The 25,312-nt window shown below is 38.1% G+C and overlaps 1 long non-coding RNA gene across 1 annotated transcript; it reads right to left on the bottom strand.

The window, feature by feature from the left end:
* Positions 1–5,718: 5,718 nt before the first annotated feature.
* On the bottom strand, positions 5,719–11,667 carry LOC114076160. The gene is made up of 2 exons (XR_003576981.1): positions 10,860–11,667; positions 5,719–7,517 (listed from the first exon to the last, which is right to left on the bottom strand). It is a non-coding gene; the product is annotated as an uncharacterized LOC114076160 (long non-coding RNA).
* Positions 11,668–25,312: the final 13,645 nt, after the last annotated feature.

Below are 25,312 nucleotides of genomic sequence, written 5' to 3'. Positions count from 1 at the left end.
AGCATAGTAACTAGCCAGTGGATTCCACCTAAGAGATCTAGGTATGATACTGTTTCACTTTGGCCGGTGTAAAGTGTGGGGCAGACACTGGATTTCATGTTTAGCTCACATGATCTATGTCGATTAGTGATGTACCGTGGTTTCACGGTACTTTTAATGCCTTCTCGTATTGATTTTTGATGTAGTTTTCTATTTATTTCAAGGAAGTCTGTCCAAAGGAGAACGCAAATATTTTGAGTTGAAATTGCAGAAGTGACCACCTACGGACCCCACGACGATCCGTCGTGACTGTGATGGTCCGTAGGGATCAACCGTTGTTAGAAGATAATGACTGCTGAAGGAAGTTGGGGAATTCTGACCAAGTGTGGGACTACGGAAGCTCACGACAGACCGTCATAGCCACGATGGTCCATCCTGCACATTCGTCAATGCTAACAGAGAGTAGTCCCAGTACCCAACGATGGACTGTCGTTCTTGCAACAGTTTGTCAAACCTGTCCGTCGAGGGTAATAGAGAGTTGATAAAGAAAAGCAGTAGAAAAAAAGCTAAGTATGGGCGACGGAAGACCACGACGGTCCATCATGTCCACGACGGTCCATCACGAGGGTCGTCGACTCAGACACGTTTTGAGCAGATTTTTCCTTAAATAGATTTCCCTCTTTTATTAGGTTTGGTTTCTTATAAATAGTCGAAAAAACCACATTTTTGGCATTAGACTCTTGGATAATTTTCAGTTTTATTGTCTTAGTATTGAAAATTTGATTTGGGGATTTGATATTATTTTTTCGGAATCGATTATTGGTGTTTTGTGATTTATTCAAGTAAATTTCTTGATTTTGTTTATTCTCATCAAAGTAAGTGCATGAATTCTTACATTATTATTATGAATTGTGTGATTATTAGCATGGATAACTAAACTCCATAACTAGGGTTGTGGGAACCATGGGTAAATAACAAGGTAAAACCTAGCTAAAATAACGATTCTAGAATAGTGTCTTGCATCTATTGATAATTCTTTTGCTTAGAAGTCTTTTTAACGAATGGCCAACGTTAGAACTAGACTTATTTCTACTTGCCGAACCAAGGAGGTAGATAATAGGAAAAGAATTATCAACATAGATTTAGTATATACTATCTAATAGGCTAGTGTCGGTTGGTACGAAGTAACAACTTAGTCAAATATCGAATATGATGCTTAATATGAGGTAAATATAAGGTTTAGTAAAGCAACAGACGTAGCTGTACCAAGGTGCGGAGTGAAATTCTCTAGATGCAGGACCAAGGATTTAGAGATACCTAACTTATCACTTTGCATGCAAGATACTAGGATAGGATTGTTATAGCTAGAATTACCGAGTTAGGAGCCTGTAGGAACACTTACGCCCTAGTTACTCTTTTACTTGATTAAATTCCAATACTTGAACCTGTAACTTGTTTACTTTAATTTATCTAATTACCTTCATTAATCAAAACCCCCCTTTAGTTATTTGTTTTCGGGAAATAATTGACTAAATAGAAGTAATAATAGAATAAAGTTAAGTCTGAACCATTTCCTCGTGGGAATGATCCCAACCTCACTAGTTGGGTTCTTTACTTGATGTGACCTCTTTTACTTTGTTTCGAGAAGTAAATTTGAGCGTATCAGTTAGATTCTCAAGAAAGTATTCGGTTCACTTTAGCCGTGAACCACCATTTTTCCGTGTGGGGCAGACACTGGACTTGGTTTCACTTTAGTCGGTGAGCCGCCCCTTTTCGGTGTAGGGCAAACATTGGATTTCATGTTTAGATCACATGATCTAGATTCACTTTGAGCGGTGAACCACCCTTTTCGGTGTGGGGAAGACACTGAATTTCATGTTAGCTCGCATGATCTTAATGCTAAAGATTTCTTTAAGAAAATAAGAAAGAAAGAAGAAGAAATGTAAGCTCAATGTGAGCTAAGAAAGCAAGAGCCTAACTATGTCAAATAATATGTGATTGATAATAATGAATTTTTAAAAAGTTATTGGCTTGTGCCAAATCAAGATATATGCTCCAATATCTTCACGTTATGCAAATGACCAAATAATCGGCATAGCCAAATAAAAGTTTTCTTATAATGACTTCTTATATTATGCCAATAAAGGGGAGCAAAACATAATGGCTAATCAATTCCCCATAATCTCCATAATATGAAAATGATGATATAAGTGCTGCCTCCATGATTCTGCAACGGGTTTGTGTTGACATTTGGTGCCGCCGGTTGGAGAGAGACTACCTCTTGATCAATCAGATCCTGAATTTTATGCTTGAGGTTGATACAATCTTCAGTATCATGCCCAACACTGTTGGAATGTCAAGCACATCTCTGATCGGGTTTGTAGAATTTTGAATTGACATCCACGGGTTTGGGCCCCATAGGGTGGATGTATCCAGCCACAGCCAGTCTCCCATACAGTTTGGTCCGCCTTTTAGCGAGTGCAGTAAAGTTCCTTGAAGGCCTCTTCTGAAATCTGGGTCGGGGAGGGTCATAATTGCCTTGTTGAGGAGGAGGCACCTGTTGATAATTTCTGGTATTTGGACGGGGAGCTTGGCTTCTGGTATATGGATTTGTTTGGTAATTCGGTGATGGATCTTGGTAATTCGGAGGAGGATTTTGGCACAGTGGACCTAGGACTTGATAAACAGGAGGGGGTGCTCGGTAGCTCGACTGTACGTTAGCGCAGTTGGGAGCAACACCCTTTTAGGGAGATGGAATTTGGTAGGGTGGAGGATGATTTGGGTAAATGGGAGATGGACTTTGGTAATTGAGGGCTGGACTTTGGCATACGGGAGCTTGGACGTTTGGATAAATAGAGGTAGCACTCTGATTATTGGGATGACTAGATGGCGTATAACAAGATTGGTAGGACTTTGGGGAAGGCCGAGAACGACCTTGGGAATATGATGAGCTTTTGGGGGTTCTCCTTCCCCCGTATGAAATAGCAGCGACTTCTTCTCTTTTCTTTCTCAACAACCTGAAGATCCAGGTGATGCGGCTGCACGGACTATCATTCCTGATTTTAAACCGTCTTCGATAGTCTCACCAATCTTGACTATCTCGGCAAACTTTGCTCCAACGAGCAACATGATTCTATCATAATATTCCGGCTCTTGAACGCTCACGAACAATTCAATGATTTCTTTCTCAGTCATGGGTGGCCTCACCCTTGCCGCTTCTTTTCTCCACCTATAGGCGAACTCCCTATAGCTTTTGGTTGACTTTTGCTTCATCTTCTTCAAATAGTATCGATCGGGAACAATTTCTACGTTGTAAGCAAATCGATCGATGAAATCTTTGGCCAATGCATTCCAGCTGGGCCGTTGTCTTTTTTCATGTGAGGTAAACCATTCGACAGCTTCTCCACACAGTCTCCGACTGAAGAGACACATCAATAAAGCTTCGTCCCTTCCAAATCCCACGAGCTGGTCACAATAGGATCTCAAATGAGCCATAGGGCTGCCACTCCTCCGAAGGTGTCAAACTTCGGAATCTTGAACCCTTATGGAAGGGTCCAAATTTGGGTGGATACACAAGTCCTAATAACTAAGTCCAGCAATGTCGGGGATGCATTGTAGCTCCTTGATGGCCTTCTTGATCTCCTCTTTTATACTGACCCTTACATCTTTCTTTGCCCTCCATTCCTTTTCTTGTTCCTCGTAATGGTCCATCTCAGAACCGTGCACATCATGCTCGGCAGGGACAGGAACTTGGAAAGTGGCTCTCTTTGGTAGGGGTGGAGCTATAAAGGGACTTTGAGCATTTTGGGCTGTTTGGTAATTCTATGGGTAGGCCTGAGGATTGGTGTTCTGATTTAAATGGTGATGGGTTCTTGGGGATTGAAAGTATTTTGGTTCTGGTTTTGGTTTTTATTTTGTGGCGGTGGAGCGGCTCGATGGTGAGTATTTTGAGGATGGGGCGGTATTTGAGGACAGTTGTTTTGAAGAGGAAATGGAGTTTTGTAGGATGCTGAAGCATATTGTGGATTTTGGGTAGTCAGATCTATAACCGTCGGATTCGGAACAGGTGTAGATGGGATCCACATTTGAGGAAGGGAAGTATATTGGAGGCCTCCCATCAGCGACGTTAGTAGAAAATCGTGGTGGAGGCAGATCCTATCTCCGTTGCATTTCCACTCTCATCTCTGTAATCTGCTGCATCAGCTACATAATCAGCTCATTCTATTCTACTACGGTTGGTTGAGCCACCACAACATCAGTAAGACTCACTTCTTCATTATTATCCCCCATAGCTGCATTTCCTCTGTCTGAGCTTTGTCTAGGGAAGGAATCTGCGGGACCTTTTGATCTAGTGAAGTAAGGATGATTTGCCAGCTTTTGATCGACACAGATCAGTTTCACAGTACCTGAGAAGGAAAACAACTCAAAGGCATATTTGTCAGTGCGGATTCAGAGTACAAAATGCATAATATCACACAGAGGGCAGATAAACACACAAGTTACTTTATTTGACGATATCTTCAACCCACGAGTGAGGGCGAAAACACATTTTTTTAACAACCAAGAGTTTGCCTGTTTTATTTTTTGACGTTGTCTCAGAAAGGATAAATCACGTTGAGCTACGGTCTTCTTGCAGCTGTCTTTTTATGTCTGTTGATCCGGTCTTCGTATCTTCTCGTAACATGGAGGGGAGAATGAAATTTTTTAAGGATAGGGGCCAGTGCTAGGAAGGCTGCCTACGTATCTCATAAGGAGAATTTAGGCCCAACGTAGTTCGAGTACAAGATAAAACATTTTCATTGATTCGTTTATTACGATTAAAAGGAAATTAAAAGGCAACAATAGAGACTTTAAAAGATGAAATGATGACGACAAGTTAGTCATTTCTTATCTTGTTGCAGCATTAGCCTCCTCCTTTGAGACGACCTAGGAATGGAGGTTTGTAGAGGATTTCCTCGTCGTCGTCTTCCTCAGTTGCTTCAGGGTGAGCGTTGTCGGGACCACTATTGGCTCCTTGCTCATAGACGGCGTATTTTTCGCCCATTTTCCGAATCTTATTAGTCATGTCGCTATAGAAGGCTTTGTGTTTCTTCCTCAGTGCAGCCATTCTCTCTCTCATGGAGGCTAATTCTTCCATTTCCACTGTCAGCTCCTTGTCGAGTGACATGCTTTTAGCTAACAGAGCGGCGGTCTCTGAATCTATCCTCGCCTCTCTTGCTTCTCTTTCTTGCACTTTCAACCGAAGCATGTCCAACTTCTCTCGCAATTCCTCTGTCTCCATCTCAACATCTTTCTTTCTTTTTATGTTGATGCGAGGTCCTTATCCAACGTCACGGTTGCAACTTTGTAGATTGTGGTGGCCATGTCAACTCTGAGCCCCTCCTCCATGGCCTCTTGAATTTCCCGAGTGATCCGTTCAATCTTTCTTTGTAGTTCTTCTTTAGTGAGCTCCATCTGGATGTTCTTACCTTTGTCCATAGCAGTGATTTTGCCTTTCCTGAGACGGTAGAGTAATGTTTTAGGATTTGTGGTATAGGAGGTAGTCTTTTGAGTGAGAAACTTGAGACTTGGAAATTTTGGTCGAACATTTTGTAATAGTGGCTTCTTTATATTCTTTGGGAATTTATGGATAAGAGTGGGTTTACGGTATCCTCATTCATAGCAACATAACACACAAACAGTTAAACACATATATCGCGTCCTAATCATGCATGTGATCCTTTGTACCAAGGGTAGGCCTAGCGATTTGAAGGATGTATTGCGTCATTTCAACAAATAGTTGTATCCCCAAAATAAACTTCACTAAATATCATAGCGTTCCTTACATAATTTTAAATCAAACGGGGTACATTTAAGGAGGGGGATGTGATGCAAAATACAGATAGAAAACAATCCCACGCAGGGGAGTCAAAATGTTGATGGGTGGGCTCCTCTTCTGGCCTTCTTTACTTCTTTGCGGATGATACACTTGCTGGTGAACACGTATGGCTCGGGGAACACAACTTTTGAAGATGTTGGTATGACTCGTAAAGTGTTCATCTGCTCGTCCAGGGTTGTGTCCAAACGCATCAGACAAGCCCTTGTATCAGCTAGCTCTTGTGACGTCACAACTAAAAACCTCTGACTTTCTAACTCTCGGAATTGGTACTCTCACTCCCTTTGTTGAAATTCTTGGTCTCTCTTCTGAAATTCTCGCTCTTTCTGCTAAAATTCTTGCTCCCTTCGGCCCCATTCTTGCTGAAAATTGTATGCGTGGATTTGAAGCCTTGTCTGTACGTCTTCAATTTTTTGACTTGTGCGTGGTGTCAGATTCACTACACCATGCAGATCATTCTACAACCATGTCTTGTATTCGTTGACATACCCAGCTTCATATCTACTCTAGGTCATATCCCACTTCATGTTGACACGTCCGTCCCATTCCTGGAGGATGATCTTAGCGAAAGGTATTTTGCCGTTCTCGCTGTAATCGACAACAAAAGAGCTAGCATCCCCTTCAGCGGGTATGATTTGTGTTCTACCAAATTGTCGCATCACTCTTGCTGGGTTGTAGGGACGCAATCCTTTAATGCCAGGAAGGATTAAAAATGGAAGTTATTCCCCTTGTGCTGCTATCCTCTCGGACTTGAAGTTTGGTAACATCCACTATATGTCTACTTATTTCAAATCATAAAATACCCTTGCCCACGCACCCCTGGTGGTATGAATTGGAAATCTGCGGACACTTGGATAGAATTCATAGTTATCAAGAGGACTCGTCTGGCTCGGTTTGGCCAACTCTTGTACCTGGGCGCCATCCCTTTTGTAGAGTTGCTCAATCAACCACCATTGAAGTAGAATGTTGCAAACTTGAAAAACGGGAACCCATTTTTACACAGGCTTAAAGATCGATAAATGCCGGCCAAAATGACCAGGGCTAAACTACAGTACTTATTTTCTTCTTGTTTTCTACCAATTCCTCTGAACATGGCATCCACTACCATCACAACCCGGGTGTCGATTTCCTTTCCTTCATCTTTAGGGAACACCATAGTTCCTAAATGGCATGCAAAGAAAGCGATAGTCTGAGTTTCGCTCCAGGTACTGTGATTGTGAAATTCATTGGGAAATAGTCTGAAATAGCTGTCGTGCCCCCATCTCTCAAAAAATCTCATTAGTGGTATATCGTGGGTTTCCAACCAGTTTGTATTTACTAGTAACAATATGTTCTTTAATACCTCACCAGTCGGCCTATCTTGAAGAAGGATGTGATGATTTGGACATTTTTTCCTCTTGCCACACATCTCGATAAAGTCCAGACAATCCTTAATTTCCTCCAGCGTAGGTATTATTTTGACATCTCCAAATCGAAAAACGATCTTCTCATCGTCCCAGAATCGAGTGATAACCTCGATAAACGTGGGCCATACCTTGAAGTCCATTATTGAAGGTAAGTGACCCAGGTGAATCAAGATTTCTCTCTTTTTACAATATTTGAGGTTGTCCCACCATACGCGGAGAATGTCTGGCGTCTTGGTGTCCATGTTGAAATGAAGGAACTAACTCGACATATACAAAACATACAATTAGTTAATTGACACAACAAACATTTAAACACGCAATACATCCTTCTGATTTATCACACAAATATGATCGTCCCTTCGAGCCGTGGGCTCTTTGGACTCAAGGCGGTCTTTCTAATGGGCCCAACACTCCTTGGGTGTTGGGTCGTCTTAGGCCAATGTGCTATTTTTGGGATTGGCTTTCGCTCTATCTTATTTTAATTAAGAGTGGGTTACATTTAAATTGGAAGGGGTAACCCAAGCGGACTACTTGGGCTGGGACAGTTAACAATCGTTGACTATCAAGTAGCCAACTACACTCGTCAGGGTTCCCTGAGAAAATTTTGGTTGATGAACGACTGCGAACCCTCATAATCGTCCTTTAGTGGGAATGAAAATAATTGTCGTTTGACGGAAGATGTCATGCCATTAATAAAATAGTTTAATAAAGTAATAAACAAATAAACAAACATACACATAGCCAAATAATATTAGTTTTAAGGTTAGAATCCTCTTTTAACTCCCCAGCAGAATCGTCATTTCTATTTTATCCGAAATCGGGAAAGTATTTGTTTTTTGAAGTTTCTTTTGATTTTTTAAAGAGTCGCCACTTAATTTTGAAAAAATTAAGAAAACATTTGCTTTCAAAAGACTTAACAGAATAATCTATTGAAAACAATTAAAGGGGTTCGGGGATTAATAATAATATCTTACGAAGGTTTGAAAGCACCTAAGATATTCCGCTAACCTAAGGTTATCCAACAACTAACTATTTGACTGGAAATTTTAACTATATTTTTTAATAAAATTAATGAGAACTGTTTTGAAAATGAAACGTTGATTTTATTATTTAGTTGAGACTTGCCAAATTTTAAGTTTATTATTTTTTGAGTGATTTTAAATATGTGATTAAAACAAGGTAGTGTTTACGAGGATTTGCGAGTTTCTAAACTTAAAACTAGCAGCAATCAAAAAAAAATACGTGATAAGTTAAAAGAGAGGGAGAGAGAGAGAGAGAAATTGGGTCCAAGTTCGGATTTTCTGTACGCCTTGACCAGAATTTGGATCCATTTCCTTTTGGGTCTTTGACCCGCTTGTTTTGTACCTGTCCTAGACTAATCAGATAATAATACAAAGCGATAAGGGCTTAGGCCCTTTACATAATAAAATACAACAAAAAATAAATAAATAAAGATGGGCATTCTGCCCAAACTCTTCGATTTTTGACTCGCGTCCTCGGGGTTTTCAGCCTTTGGATTTGCACGTCGATTTTGGACTCGAAATGAATGAGACGGAGTCCCCTTGGTTCGAGGAGAAATGCATGGGGATAAATGAAGGTGGAATGGGGTTAACTCATCCCATAATTCATGTAGAAGATAGAGAATAAAACAGTTAATAAATGGCTAAAGCAATATGCACGCGAAATAAATTTTTATGCATAGTAACGAAGGATAACAAAGTATAAAATTTATCTATGTATTCGCTAATGAAGAGCCGCACTTGGTTCCTTCAAGAAGTCCAAGTAATAGACATTTTCTTGTTAACCTTAGAGAACTCCAAACAGTAAGAAAAATGTATATAATGAGCTCATATGGTTGAGCGAAATGATACACAACACAGGCGACCTTACATGGGGTTAAAGATTTATGCATGCACAAATTAACAAAATAGTATTATTTAAGCGAGACGAGAAGGACATGAATAAATAACAGACTTCAAAATTCTTACACCTTCGAGTAAAGAAAAGGAGGAATATGTCACCAACTTTTATATTCGACTCTTTGAACTAGTCAAGATACGAACGAAATAGTCGATCCACAATACTTTAACAAATAAAGCACCCTATAGAACTTATGTTTGGAAATTTTCTCTGCCAATCACACCACCACCTATCCATAATATGATGAAACTAAACAAAGACAACAATCTAACGATAAGATATATATATATATATATACATATATATATATCTATATATATATATACATATATATATATATATATATATTAAAATAAAAGGGTATAAACATTCCACATTTTACAACAAATATAAGAGAAAGAAGAAAAAAAAAATTTGAGGCACCGCGCTAAGTTAACTTCACCCACAAACAGCGAAATGGCACGCAACTCCTACACTGGCGCACGGCAAAAGGAAAACTAGAAGAAACATCTATTATGAACATAAAAAAAAACAAGCCGCAAACTGACCAAATACAAAATGGTGTAGATCAAATTTATCATCTTTTAGACACATGCAAAAGATATCTATTTAGACACGGCAAATTCAAAAGAGAGACATTACAATCATTTCATCGAAGGAAAGGGCAAGTTGGGAACTTTAAGGAAATGGGCAAAGAACGACAAAAATAAATTTAAATCAATTTAACGCAGGCGGACAGCAAGAACAACAAGAACACTAAATAAATAAGAAAAAACTCATCACAGACCTAAGCAACAAAACAAAAGAATAGATAGATAATCAAATATGTATATGTATATATATATGTATACAAATCAGTCGTGCATGGGAAACTATTCTAAATGATATATACCTTAAAGTTCATTTTGAAAGAGAAGGCATACAATAAACAAAAGAATTAGTTGGGAAATACTTTGAAAGATTTGCATCGAATTTTAATCTTTTGTGGCTTGGATATGCATCTAAAATAAGAGCATTGACTAAAAGAATCCCCTGTATTAACCAAATAAGATTTATATATATTTTTAAGCATTGTTAACAATAATAAACCAAAGAGAGAATTGATAAAACTATCGCATAATCACAGAAATCACATTATTCAAGACAAGGTTGGGACATACTATAACTTGTCAGATTAGCTTGGGACCGTATCTTAGCATTTATTTGGATCAACGAAAAAGCCGGGGGCGGTGGGTAGTCAAGAATTACCATCGAAGCAATCATCAACAGAACATGATATAGAAAATAGCTTAATCAAACACACCGCACAGTGACTTCTTAAAGCTCACAAACCAACTCTCATGTAAGAAATGTATTTAACTAAAAATATGTACTGCTCACACATATATTTAGACTGCTTACGAACAAACTCATCAGTGAAACAAGCAAAGGTTGAACCTCATAAAAAAAACAAACTCGCACGACTTATCCGTGATCTCAAGGACGCCAAAAGATAAATAACTCGATGTTCAAAGATGAGTTGATATATTTAACACAATGGACAACTTAGTTAAACCATTCAACATCACACAAACCCTTAACATGCAGCAGTGATGAACTAGGCAAGAGAAAAGACTAACTCGACGGGACCAAACAAGTCGATGATGAGACGAGTTAAAATAAGAGAAGGGAGAGTTTACCTTTTACTAGGCAGCGAGCTACAGACAGGACGAGCAGTAAATGACGATCTTCTACCCGGGACGCTACACCAGCAACAACCAAGAAGGATCCCAAGAAAGTTCTGAATCACAAATCTCCATGGCTCGAGAGAAAACGATGACGAAGTGAGCGGGAAATGTGATGTTTTCACTCAAGATCGACTTCTCTGCCTAAAGAATGTATTCTTGTATTGTTATCTTTTGATATCTTGCTTAGTTCCTCTCTAGTGTTCTCACCTTACGAACTCCCAAAAAAAAACCTCCCAAAACTCCCCTGTTTCTGCCTAAGAAACCAAAATCAGAAAGAAAACTCTGAACACTATTACCCTTTGCCAAATTTCCCCCTTAAAATTTCTAATTTCCCAGAAAAAAAATCCCCATTTAACACTAAAGATAGCAAAAATATATATAGGGGAAAAGAATTAGGGTTCATCTTTTGTGAGGGAAAAGGACAAGGGAAAAACCGAGTTTTCAACCAAAGGTTTGAAATTCCTTCAAATCCGTCCCAAAATCTCCAATATCCCCAAACGATCCTCCAATTGAACGGATAAAAATTAGAGGTGGACGATTGGGATCACCTCCTTTGTCCTTAGATGCAACGTGGCTCAATCCCAAAGCATAAGGACAACGCGTGCCGCCGTACCTGTCATAGCTGCTGAGATGTAGGGAATCGTACGAGAAAAAGAGGGAAAATGCCAAACTGGAGAAGGCGCGTACATGGCCTGGCCTACTGTTCACGCGCTACGCTCTTCCGCATTTGGATCCCTGCTCAGTGTTTCATTTCTCCGCTACAAATGGGATAAAGGGCAAGTGGGCCGGGTCAAATTATACGGGAAATAAAGGGGGGGTCTGGGTTTTATTTTGCTAATGGGTTTTTAATTTGGGCTTGGGAATTAAATTGAGGGATTTGGGCTGCGGGAAAGTCTAAGGGAGGCCCTACTTTAGTCTTTTAGCTAATATGCTACCACTTTAGTCAAAATAAAATTATAGATGGTCAATTTGATTAGATAAGACGAATTAACACCAAATTAACAAGCTTCTTAAGGTTAACAAACTAAAAAAATTAATTTGAAAATAAACTAATATTTCAAAATATGAGCTAAAATGCTTAAACAAATATTCGTCAACAAAATGATACTATCACTATTATACTTTCCGATTTTAAATATTTATAAAATTTAAATGATTATACGAATAAAATTTGCAAGACAGTACGATAGTCAAAACAGTAGACAACGTCAAACCTTATTTAAAATAACTCGCAATCCAAAATTTATTTATTACTGTCGTTTTCATTTTTATATATATAAATTTATATACAAATTTATAAATTAATTATTTTGAATTGTTTAAACTTGAGAAGCCTTCTAGTTAATTATCATTGAGGCGGGTCGAAATTTGGGTGTCACAATAAGAATAACATTTATAGACTTAGAAACACATAAGATAACAATTAAGCAATTAATCACAATTTTTAGCCAACTTAAGAGTTACTACATTCACTGTACAGTGAATTACTTCACTGTTACAGTGAAGTGCTTGTTCTTCCTTTTTAACACTTTCTAGCATGGAGTCTTCTCACTAAAAGTTATACTAAGACTCACTTATGTACACAAAGAGAGACCGCCCGTACAACCTCCCTAATATACCTAAATTACCCTAAAGAATACTTATAATAAGACATATACATACTTACAAGACATCAAAACATCAACACATAGATAATATGACGTTCTCATACCAAAGGATATCAAAAGACTTACTTAAGTAAATCAAGAAGATAAAGTCCATGATTGACCTCTTCAAGACTATCTAAATAATCCTTAGGACTTCCTAAATTTAGATCATGTCTACATATTCAACCAATTTCCCTAACTAGAGTCATTCTGAAGACTCATCTAGGTAAAATACGAAGTGACATTTCTATGCCCCCTTCACACCTTAACTAGACAACCCTTAACTACTCTAGATAAGTACTTATTTAATTAACTTGTTGTCTTAAGTTAAATCATTACATTCACTAATTCATTTAGGAGACATTAAACACATATAGGATATTCAAGTAATGGTCTTGGACAAGACCTAGGAACTCCAATTAACACCTTCAAAGCCTATTGTGCAATGTCTAGATAGCGTCCCATACCACCACCTAAACTTCATAGAACTTCTTTAATGATAATAGGTATTCCATATGATGATAATAGGCAATAACCGACATAGACTATGATAGCAATACATGGTATCCAAAAATCTAACCTACTTCGATGAGGGTGTTCTACTTGCCAATAGTAGAACTTAGACACATCCCATGTAGGCACATGGTTAAGGAATATGAAGGGCATGCTCTGTAATCTAGTCTCATTCTTTAACTAGAACTACTTCCCTTACCATACTCACTCGATGCTAGCCTTCATTCTCATAGAGTAATTTACACTTAAGGTTCATATAAAGGGGTTCCATATCAAGTTCATAAGCCTATCACATTTACCCTACCAAAGAAAGGTCCACTAGGGCTACCCCACAATGGTGAGAAGAAGCTTATCATGACTTTCCTAGGTATTAATATGATGCCATTCCATCCAATTAACCTTAAGTCTATCATTCCTTTACTTTGAAGGATACCGTTACGGCTTACGACTTCAACATTCATAACCTTACCACTAGGTTCAAGGTTTCACACAAAGGACCCTCTTAATATCATTTAAGGTCACATGTCATTCATACATAAAAGACTAAGAGACTTTATCATTCTAATTCAAGACATCACATATTCACTTTCATACATATATCAAGCGAGGGACACAAGTTAACCAAGAAAAGACACCAAATATTTCACTTTAACTCATATTACATGTCATTATAGAAGCACATACAAATAAATTTTATGATATTTAATTCATCCTATACACTATCATATCATCATCAATATGACCAACATAGACTCATATAGTCAATTAGGAATAACCAGTCATCAACCCTAAGACTATACATACAAATCCATAGTCATAGTCTAACATGATTACCTACATAACATCAATAGAAGAACACATATACTTTCACCTTGCTTATCATGTAGATAGACATTATCATACTTCACATAATATTCTAAATACTTCAAATAGTTGCCGACAAGGCCATGATCATTATATTACTTAAAATAACGCCGGCAAGGCCACATCAATTGAAAGTAAAGCACATAACACTGCCACCATAAGTGGACCATACCAATCACAACATAATTCAAGTCTAATAATCATAAATAAAGGAAAAAGGGCAGTTTACCACCACTCCATCCTCTACACCTCAATCCAATGCCAAATCACCCAATTGAATATCACAAGGCCCTTACTCGTGGCCATAGCCAACAATTCAACATAATTATGACAATATTCATGAAACTAGGTCAAATTACGACATATTCATCAATCTAATACAACCTAGATATCAATTGACTACAATTACTATATCAATCAATAGCCTATATGAAACTGCAATTAGAATTCATAAACATTAGATCATCAAGTAACCCATAACTTAGTCTAAAGCTAGGGTTCATCCAATTCATGGGTTCATGGTTATTGAGTTTAAAATAATCAATAAATTAAAAATTCAATCCATAATAAATGTTTAAAAACCATTAACGCAAGAACCCATGGAAGATAATGAAATTGGACAATTCAACTTTGAAAACTTTAGAAAACATCTTTGAAAGTTGGGATCCTTGATCAAGAGAGTTTCAAGGATAAAAAATTATGACCCAATGAAGGTAATTATTAAATTTTATGAAGAATCTCCACTGAGTTCTTCAATCAATCCCTTCTGTGAGTTTTGGCTCCAATGGAGTTCTAGGGAATTTCTATGGGATTTGGGGTTTTGATTTGGAAGAATGAAATCTTCTAAGTGTTGAAGACTTATATACATGTTTAAAATACCAAAAAAGAACCCTTATGAACCGCCAAATCTCTTATTTGGAAGTGGATTGAATTTAAAATTTCACCCCTCAACTTACAGTGAACTGCACGCAGGGAGGCAGTCCACCAACGGTTGCCAAACAACGGCCCGTCCCTTGACCAAAGGATCGTCCTGTTAGTCAACGGTTGGGGGCTGAGGCTGGTTATTTGACTCTCCTCTCCCATGGATAAGTCCCAAACAATGATACCATACCAACGGGACGTCGACTGACCCACTGGCCGTCGATTACCTCCGTGGTTTGGGTTGTCTTGGGCAGCCTTGGGCACCAACTTAGGTCCTTCCTCAACGACCCTTGGATGGTCCTTGGGGATGTTTTCCCCAACGTTTTCAACGCATAAATGATCGCATTAAAGTTTAGGACCTCTCACATGAATTTCATCCAAAACAAACATGTAAAACGTAATGAAACATGCATAGACTCACAAGGTCGTTTCAAGGCAAACCTTTCAAACGTCATGGACGTTCTTAGACGTTTGACCTCCAAACTTCACGAAACTTGACACACTGGATAAATATGATATAATAACTCATTTAAGGACATTATAACCTAAGGAATCACACATTAACATATAGAAGCACATATGAGGCACATAGGTGACTTAGTCGTCGAACGTCTGAGTCGTCCTTTGACATTTGACTTCAAATGCACCTAAGATCTTAGACACTGCATCAATACCATATTTTATACCTATTTTTAGGACCTTAGTAAATCATTACAACCATGTTAGGATCTACTTCACCTACATAATTTTCGGGATCTCACATTCTCCCCCACTTGGACAACATTCGTCCTGAAATTACACTTGTCACTCTCCGAACACTTCCAACAATAGAGATTCAACTAGAAGCTCATATTCATACCATATACCACATTATAAAGAAGAAAAAATCCATTTCACATAATCAAGAGATACACAACACAAAAAGAAACTAAAAGTCAATTCTATAACTCATTATGTTAGAAAACTCACATGCTTCATTCCAAATAGCTTAACTCATTTATATTAAATATTATACTCATATACATCAGTTCTAACCATATTGCAACAAGTTTTGACCAAGTAATAATTTACTCATATTTTGCAAATTTTTAACAGTGAGCAGATTCCAAGCTACAGTGAATTAGGCAAATTCTCCAAAAATGTAACTTTTAGGCAATTCATGATAGGAACATGCTAAGATGAAAGGTAACATCATATAAAAATATCTTACAACATAATCATGTCTTCATAATATGCACAATGCAAGAAGTTAATGAAATTCAATTTCAACAAAACTCCTAAACACCATGCATATGCAACAAGCTTCTATGACTTTCTATTCATCTATTAACCATACTCCCCCACTTAGAAGGAACTCATATCACTATAAGAGAAATTCAAGGAATTACCTCATCATCATCATCACCCGGCTTCTCTCTTCTAGTCCGTAGTGCATAGAAACGACTTTTTGTTGGAGCATCATCTTTTGGAACACTAGGATTAACTTGCTTACCCTCTTTTCCTTTATAAGCAATGTTAAAATAATCTCTCACCTTCTGTCCTTCTTTACCACATCCATAGCAACTCACGGTACCCCTTAAACACTCATCATAATGCCTCTTTCCACAAGTGACACATGTAGGCTTGACATTTTGAGAACCACCTCCTTTCTCCAATTTCACCTTAGCACTCCTAGGTTCTTCTTGAGTTTGAGACCTCTTCTTAAACCTAAATTGCTCTTGGTCACTAGAACCACTCCATTCAAGTTTCTAGTCATCCTCTTAAGTTTAGACTCTTCAATTGATTGGGCATACACCATGATTCTAGCTAGGGTCATATCATCATGTAGAATCGCCATACGACATTCTTCCCTCACTAGATCGGCGACACCCGTCACAAAACGACTAATCTAATCCCTTGGATTAGACACAAGATATGAGTCATATCTAGATAACATAGAGAACTTCAAAGAGTATTCCTCAATGCTCATATTGTCTTGCTTGAGATTGATAAACTCCTCTACCTTAAATTCACTCCTCTCACGGGGAAAGTACTTACCAAGAAAAGCTTCCTTAAATTATTCCCACTAAATAGGACCCGACTCCTCCTACCTATTATCCTTCCTCTAAGTGTACCACATTTAAGAAACATCCCTCAATTGGTACGTAGCCAACTCCGCCTTCTCCCTAGATGTAACCCCCATAGCACTCAACACCTCGTACACTCCATCTAGGAACTCTTGGGGATCCTCTCCCACCTTCGAGCCATGAAATATAAGAGGATTCATCCTCAAATAATATAGTAAACAAGATGTCATAGTTCTCTCCACAACATTTACCCCAGGCACCATACTCAAATTCAGTTGAGTAGTTATGGCTCGAGCTAAAGCAAGCAAACACTCTTTATTATCACTATTACTCAACTCTAGGGGAACTACCAAAACATCATTACCTCCACCCACAATAGGGACTTTATCACCTTGAGTACCTTGAGGAACTCGCTCAACTTTCTCAATTTCCTCAACTTGAAGAGGAATCTCCTCTTGCACATCATTCTCCTCAACTCTCCTAGCCGGTGTCTTCCTCGTATTCATCTTCCTAGAAACACAAGGAAAACCATAAGAAAAGAGTACTCATAACTTTTAATCTACGGCACGACATAGGAGTAGAAAAGAAAGGAAACTCTATCGCCCTATAGCCTCTCACCCATAGATGTGTTGCAACTCACAATGATGGTCAAGACTCTACTAATAACGTGACTTGATGACACTTTTCAATTCCTAAAACTAATTTCATATCCTATGCTCTGATAGCAAGCTTGTCACATCCTAAAATCACACCCTTGAAGTTAGGGCCAATCTCGGATTGCAATCGGCGTACTTGACCTCTCGGAGGTATTGTACACGCCCTTACATATCATTCATCGCATATACATAATGAAAGTAGTCTGGGATTAAAACTTTTCACAAAAATTTACATAGTCTTTAAAAACTCTTTCATATAAAGTCATAGGATATATCAAGTCTCATTCTCATCAATCTTAGATACGAGAAACTTTTGGGAAACGACCCATACACAATATGAATATAAAAATACTTAGTCTATTACTATACTTCGATAAGAAAAATAAAAGACATCTATATATGCCCTCGAGTTAACTCAGGACATACATCAACTTCACTTTAATGATGCTACGATCCAAGTCTTACTCCCCAAATGCTCCTCACTTACCAACAACTATAGAGATATGTAAAAGCATGGATTAGTACAACCACATGTACTAAGTATGGCATAATGCATAAAAATCATGCAAACGGACATTTATTGGAAATATGCATATTTTCATTTCAAAGTCATATTATAATAATAAGAATAACATTTATCAACTTATAAACACATAGTATAACAATTAAGCAATTAATCATAATTTTTAGCCAACTTAACAGTCAGCTACATTCACTGTACAATGAATTACTTCACTGTTACAGTGAAGTGCTTGTTCTTCCTTTTTAACACCTTCTAGAATATAGTCTTCTCATTAAAAGTTATCCTAAGACTCACTTAAGTAATACAAAGAGAGACCGCCCATACAACCTTCCTAAGCATAGCGAAATAACCCTCAAGAATACTTACAATAAGACACACACATACTTACAAGACATCAAAACATCAACACATCGATAATATGACATTCTCATACCAAAAGCTATCAAAAGACTTAATTAAGTAAATCAAGAAGATTATGTCCATCATTGACCTCTTCAAGACTACCTAAATAATTCTTAAGTCTTTCTAAGGTTAGATCATGTCCACATATTCAACAAATTTCCCTAACTAGAGTCATTCTTTAGACTCATCTAGGTAAGATACGAAATGACCATTCCTAAGCCTCCTTCACACCTTAACTAGACAACCTTAACTACTCTAGATAAGTACTTATTCATTTAACTTGTTTTCTTAACGTAAGTCATTACATTCACTAGTTAATTTAGGAGACATTCAACACATAAGGACATTCAAGTAATGGTCTTGGACAAAACCTAGGAACTCCAATTAACACCTTTAAAGCCTATTGTGCAATGTCTAGATAGCGTCTCATACCACCACCTAAACTTCATAGAACTTCTCTAATGCTAATAGGTATTCCATATGATCAGAATAGGCAATAACCGACATAGACCATGAGAGCAAGAGATGGAATCCAAAGTTCTAACCTACTCCGATGAGGGTGTTCTACTTGCCAATGGTAGAAGTTAGACAATCTCATGTAGGCACATGGTTAAGGAATATGAAGGGCATGTTTTGTAATCTAGTCTCTTTCTTTAACTAAACCTACTTCCCTTACCATACTCACTCGGTTCTAGCCTTCGTTATTATAGAGTAATTTACACATAAGGTTCATATAAATGGGTCACACATCAAGTTCATAACCTAATCACATTTACCCTACCAAAGAAAGCTCCACTAGGGCTACCCCCACAGTGGAGACAAGAAACTCATCATGAATTTCCTAAGGACTAATATGATGCTCTTCCAGCAAATTAACCTTAAGTCTATCAGTCCTTTACATAAAAGGATACCATTACGGCATACGACTTCAACATTCATAACCTTACCACCAGGTTCAAGGTTTCACATAAAGGACCCTCTTAACTCCATTTAAGCTCACATGTCATTCATACATTAAATACGAAGATAAATTAGCACACTAAGTCAAGACATCACATATTCACGTTCATACATACATCAAGCAAGGGACACACGTCAACCAAGACAAGTCACCATATACTTCACTTTAACTCATATTACATGTTATTCTAGAAGCACATATAAATAACGTTTATCATCTTTAAGTCATCATGTACATTATCATATCATCATCAATATGACCAACATAGACTCACATAGTAAATAATGAATAACCAATCATCAACCCTAAGACTATACACACAAAGTCATAGTCATAGTCTAACATGATTACCTACATAACATCAATAGAAGAACACATATACTTTCACCTTACTTATCATGCAGATAGACATTATCGTACTTCACATAATCATAAAATAAACGAAATAGGTCGCATTACAACCACTCCATCCTGTATACCTCAATCCAATGTCAAATCACCCGATTCGATATCACAAGGCCCTTACCCATGGCCATAACCAACAATTCAACATAATTATAACAATATTCATGAAACTAGGTCAAATTACTACATATTCATCAATCTAATAAAAACTCTATATCAATTTACTATAAATATTACTTCAATTAATAGCCTATATGAAACTATATTAGAATTCATAAACATTATATCAATATCAAGTAACCCATAAATTAGTCCAAAACTAGGGTTCATCCGATTCATGGGTTCATAGGTTAATTAGATGAAAATCATCCATACATTAACAATTCAAACCATAATCAATGTTTGAAAACCATTAAAATCATCAATACATTAACAATTCATTCCATAATCAATGTTTAAAAACCATTAATGCAAGAACTCATGGTAGATCATGAAATTAGACAATTCAACTTTGAAAATTATAGAAAACATCTTTGAAAGTTGGGCTCCTTGGTGAAGAGAGTTTCAAGGATCACAAATCATACCTCAATGGATCTAATTCTTCAATTTGATGAAGAATCTCCACTTAGTTCTTCAATCCAACCCTTCCTCGAGGTTTGGCTCCAATGGAGTTCTAAGGAATTTTTAACGGATTTGGGGTTTTGATTTGGAAGAACAAAATCTTCTAAGTGTTAAAGACTTACATGCATGTTTAAAATACCTAAAAGACCCCTTAAGAACCTCCAAACCTCTTATTTGTAAGTGGGGTGAATTTACAAGTTCACCCCTCAACTTACGGTGAACTGCACGCTGGGAGGCAGTCCACCAACGGTTGCCAAATGACGGCTCGTCCCTTGACCAACAGACTGTCCTGTTGGTCCGTGGTTGAGGACTGAGGCTGGTCATTTGCCTCTCCTCTCCCATGTCTAAGTCCCAAATTATTATAACCTACCAACGGAGTGTCGACTGACCCACTGGTCGTCGATTGCCTCCGTGGTTTAGGCAGCCTTTGGTATCCTTTGGTACCAACTTGGGTCCTTCCTCAAGGACCCTTCGATGGTCCTTGGGGATGTTTGCCTAAGAGTTTCCAAGATAAATATGATATTTTACGAGTTTAGGACCTCTTACATGAATTTAATAAAAAACGAACATGTTAAACTCAACGAAACATGCATAGACTCAGAAGGTCGTTTCAAGGCAAACCTTTTGAACGTCATGGATGTTCTTGGACGTTTCACCTCCAAACTTCACGAAACTTGACACACTGCCTATATATGCTATAATAACTCATTTAAGAATCTTATAACCTTAGGAATCACATATAAGCACATAGAACCACATATGAGGCACATAGGTGACTTAGTCGTCGAACGTCTTAGTCGTCCCTTGACGTTTGATCCAATGCACCTAAACTCTTAGACACTCACTCAATACCATATTTTAGACCTATTTAGGACCTTAGACCATCACAAAAGTATTTTTAGGATCTACTTCACCTAATTCATTTTCGGGATCTTACACATGCATTTGAATGCATAATCCGAGACAGGCAAATACAGAAACAATGACACCCTTCTCGCGGAGCAACAAAAATTGGTGGATTGGAAAAATAATTCTTGATGGCATCAAAATAAGTCTAACATTCTTCGTTCCACTTTGACAAAGAATATTTCTTAAACAACTTGAAGATAGACTCACACACCACAATTGATTGAGCTATGAACCGACTGATGTAGTTCAACCTACCCAAGAAACTGATCACTTCCTTCTTCCTCTTCGGAGGCGATAATTCCTGAATTGATTTCTGGAATGGTCAAGCTCAATGATCAATTTGCTGACTATAAATCCCAACAGTTTGCCGACTGTCACCATAAAAGCACACTTGGCGGGATTTAACTTCAAGTTGTACCGACGCAGAAAATTAGAGAACTTTCTTAAATCAGACAGGTGATCCTAACTCTCGCATGACTTGACTATGACATCATCTACATACACCTCAATCATTTTGTGAATCCTTTTGTGAAAGATAGTCGTCATAGCCCTCATATAATTAGCACCGGCATTTTTGAGACCGAATGGCATCACCCTAATGATATACACCCCAAGGCGTAATGAAGATTGTCTTTTCTGCATCTTCCTCATCCATCAAGATCTGGTGATAGCGTGCGTAATAATCCATAAATGACTGCATTTTATGCTTAGCACAGTTATTGATCAGAATGTGAATGTTCAATAGTGGAAAATTATATTTTGGGCTTGCTTTGTTGAGTTCTATGTAGTCAACACAAATTTTGATCTTCCCATCTTTCTTGGTGACGGGAACAACACTGGCCAACCAAGTTGAATACTACGTCACTTTGACTAATTGAGACTCGATTTGTTTGTTAACCTCTTCTATTCTTAACAAACTTAACTCGGGCTTAATATTTTGAGTCTTTGGTTTAACTAGATTGAAACCTGGATTGATCGGCAATTTATGGGACACCATATTCGTACTCAACCCTATCATGTCGTTGTAGACCCAGGCAAATACATCCATGTATTCTCTAAGTAAAAGAATCAAGTCCTTTTTTTGAGCTTCAGTTAGATGGACACTTATTTTGACCTCTTTGGTGCACTCCTTGTCTCTGAGATTCACCGTCTTATTTTCTTCCAAATTCAGCTTATATTGATTCTCAAACTGCCGAAACTCCTCAGCAACATATTCTGGTACCTCATTTTTTCTTTCATATTCTTACCTTCGTCATCACCTGCTTCATTTTATTTGTTTGGCTTGTGACATGACATGACTTTGGCAGGTTTTAAATTAATATTACTAAAATCATAAACAGACAAAGTTAGGAGAGTAAATATAGAAGATAAGTAAAAAAACAAATTTCAATAAAAGAGGCTTTCATTAAAATTGATAAACAAAAGCAAACTTTGGCCATGGCAAAGGGCCATGTTGCCTTTTTAAATATTATAAGGGAATTTCAAAATTCAAACAATTAATGAAACTGTAAAATGGTGGGTATCAGGCCTCTTTCGGGCTACCAATTATTTTAAAAATAGACATAAACAATGTCCTTTCTACCAAGATGTTTGGGGAATCAAGAGTGGTGTTAAGGTCCAATTCTGCAGCTGCTCCCTAGGCTCAGTATTGTGGATGCCGGACGTCTCAACCTCATCTTCTCTACTGCATCAATCTCTTCAAACATGCCCCTGATTCCTTCCCCAAGGCCATCATTGTTAGCATACTCTCGAACGAGAAATGGTTGGTACATATGAGGAATTAGCCTGGCCAATGCATGATAAATATTATTGTTTCATCTCTATTTCATCATTTGTGGGGACGTACCCCAAACAAAACATTGCTCCTTTTGCGGTAATTTGAATAAGCTCGACAACTCCTTGGAAATTCTTTCCCAACCCAAAATATGGCTCGAATGCATTATGAAGCATAAACGTAGCAATCATTTTGTATAGAGAGGGCGTCAAGGGATGTGGATACAAATCTTCAATGGTGCCATTGACAAGTTCCACCGTGTAGAAATCACAGCCTTGAAAGGCTTCATAAATGATCGACACATGCTCATATGGATGAACGGCCTTCCGAAAAAAAGTTTGTAGCTGGTGTTGATGTCCGAAACCTAAAATTTACATTGAACTCTATAGAACCCTTCTGAATGATCAAGTTTACCGCCCCCAATGTGTCTCTTTGCATCCCATTGAAAGCCCTCACATTAACTTGGTTCTGTTGAAGCTTCCCCAAGTCAAACTTAGTTGTCTTAGAGTCGATAGTGGGAAAATATTGAGACTGGATCCATCATCAACCAAGACGTGGTTTATAACCTTTTCTCGACATATAATGGTGACATGCAAAGCTTTATTGTGCATCATCCCTTTGAAGGACACCTCTTCGTCGCAAAAGATGATTTGATGTCCTCTAATGACTTGGATGATCATGGATGCTACATTGTCGCTGCTGGTGCCTACGAGAACATATGTGTCATCCAAATACTTCATCAAGGCTTGCCTATATAGATGCGATCTCATCAACAAGACCTACACAAAAATCTAAGTTGGGGTCTTCTACAAATTATTCACAATTGAATAGTCTTTAGGCTGCATTTTTCTCAAAAATTCTTCACCCTCAGCCTCACTTGTCGACCTCTTTGCTTTTTCCTTATTTTGTCCTCCATGATCCAACTCTTCTGGCGTAAAATATCTACCGGACTTAGTCATACCTTGACTAGAAGCGGTTTCAATCACAAACTTTGGTCGAGCGGGAGTTTCTATTGGCACCAAGGCAACAACCTTCTAAGGTTTCAAAATCACAAACTCCTTCTTCTCTTTGATGCTCAACAAAGCTATGTCTCTTTCTAGTTCATCACGAATGATCGAGAATATCCACTTTGTCATGCACCAGTCGTCATCTGCCTCTATCATATTGATAGTGACGCCCCCATTATTTTGCAAAGGATTATTGTTGACGTTAGGCGACACCATTTGGAGGGAGACTACCTTCTGGTCGATCGAATCTTGGACTTTATGCTTGAGGTTAATACATTCCTCAGTATCTTATCCAATGTTGTTGGAGTGATTTGAACACTTTTGATTATGTCTGTAAAATATGGAGCTAGTGTCCACCGGCTTGGGCCCTACTGGATGGATATAACCTGCCACAGTTAAACGCTCGAACAGCTTTGTTCAACTTTTGATGAGAGGGATAAATATTCTAGTGGGTTTTTTTCTCAAAACTTGGATGAGGGGGATCGTAGTTGCCTTGTTGAGGAGGAGGCATCTAAGATAATTTTGGACGTTGGAACGGGGTGCTTGATATCTTGGGTAGGGATTGGTTTGACAATTTGGCAATGGAGCTTGGTAGTTTGGAGGGGTATTTTGGTAAACTGGATAGGTGCTTGATATATATGGGGAAGCGTTTGATAGTTGGACTGCACGTTAGCACAATTGGGAGCGACACCTTGGTAATGATGAGGGGAAGTTTGGTAAGCTGGAGGGGAATTTTGGTAGATGGGAGATGGAATTTGATAATTAGGAGGGGGTATTTTGGTACGCTGGAGGAGCATTTTTATAATTGGGGGGAGGGGTATTTTGAAAATCAACTCGTGTATAACAATCATTGTAAGAACTCTGTGACGGTCGAGAACGACCTTTATATGATGATGATCTCCTTGGATCTTCTTCCCCTCATAAGAGACAACAGACACATCTTCTCTCTTTTTTTCAGCAAACCCAAGGATCCAAACGCAGCAACAACATGGGAAATCTTCTCGGTTCTTAATCCATCCTCAATGGTCTCACTTACCTTGACTATCTCGGCAAACTTTGCTCCAATGAGCAGCATGATTTTGTCATAATACTCGGGCTTCTAAACCCGCAAAAATACTTCAACAACTTTCTTTTTGG

The sequence above is a fragment of the Solanum pennellii genome, chromosome 2, assembly GCF_001406875.1.
Source record: "Solanum pennellii chromosome 2, SPENNV200".
NCBI lineage: Eukaryota > Viridiplantae > Streptophyta > Magnoliopsida > Solanales > Solanaceae > Solanum > Solanum pennellii.
This window is presented reverse-complemented; position numbering and strand designations above follow the sequence as displayed.